The sequence below is a fragment of the Octopus bimaculoides genome, chromosome 3, assembly GCF_001194135.2.
Source record: "Octopus bimaculoides isolate UCB-OBI-ISO-001 chromosome 3, ASM119413v2, whole genome shotgun sequence".
NCBI lineage: Eukaryota > Metazoa > Mollusca > Cephalopoda > Octopoda > Octopodidae > Octopus > Octopus bimaculoides.
Genome location: NC_068983.1, coordinates 151,327,273 through 151,328,355, shown reverse-complemented (window position 1 = coordinate 151,328,355; position 1,083 = coordinate 151,327,273). Strand labels below are relative to the sequence as shown.

Sequence of the window (1,083 nt, the reverse complement as noted above, 5' to 3'; positions counted from 1 at the left end):
TGTGTGTGTGTGTGTGTGTGTGTGTGTGTGTGTGTGTGTGTGTGTGTGTGTGTGTTCTGAAAAGATTGGATTCCACAGTTTTAATTGGCAAAAGCAGTAAGACATCAAGATTGAACGATTCAGAATATTTTAATTTCAATTGTTTTTGTTCTGAATTTTTAGAAGGAGAGCGGGCAACACAGCCTTTCATAAACTATTTATAAAATAGTCATAAATTATACAATATTGAAAGCGACCACGTCTGTGCTCCTCGGTGATAAAAATGTACTTTGCATCAATTCTGAAGAAATCAAAGTATAATTAATTCACACACATGCACACGCAAGCACATTCGTTCCTTCACTTCCTCACTTGCACACACGAGAAAAACATTCCTAAATTGCGATACTATCTATGCATATTTATACAAATATCTATGTGTGTGTATGTGATTTTGTGCGCACGCTGTTTGTTGTATGTATATAAATCTACGTATAAATATGTTTATTTCAAATATTTATTGTTGCTGATTTTCGTAATTAAAAAATATTTTCTGTCCAAAATAAGTTAACGATGAAGACAGAAAACTAAAATTATCTATGAATATAAGTAAGATTATAAAGACTGTACATAAAAATCTCCATTAAATACTGAGATTATTTAAATAGAATTCACGTGTATTTCATGGAATTATACTTCATTTCTGTATTATCTAGAGACTGTAGAAATACAACTAGTATAATGCTTTAATATCGAATTCTATTCTCTAATATTTATGCATTTATTCATGTTATATATCAACACACCACACACACACGCATACGTAGACATACATATATATTAATATGTCAACTAATAAAGGAACATATAATTGAATAGAAAGTATATGAAATAAATTTCTTTGTGTATGCACTTTCACATATGTATACACATTCACATAGGTGCGTGTATTCATGTATGTATATATGTGTATATATACTTATATACATATATACATATATCAACTCGCACACACACACACACACTCACACGCGCAGGCATACTCACATATGCATATAATGTATATATATATATATATATATATATATATATATATATATATAT

General features: G+C 29.2%; 1 protein-coding gene across 3 annotated transcripts in view; it reads left to right on the top strand.

Moving 5' to 3' along the window:
* LOC106874175 (AT-rich interactive domain-containing protein 3A) overlaps nt 1–1,083 on the top strand; it is a 37,908-nt gene that overhangs the window by 1,006 nt on the left and 35,819 nt on the right. The window lies entirely within an intron of this gene.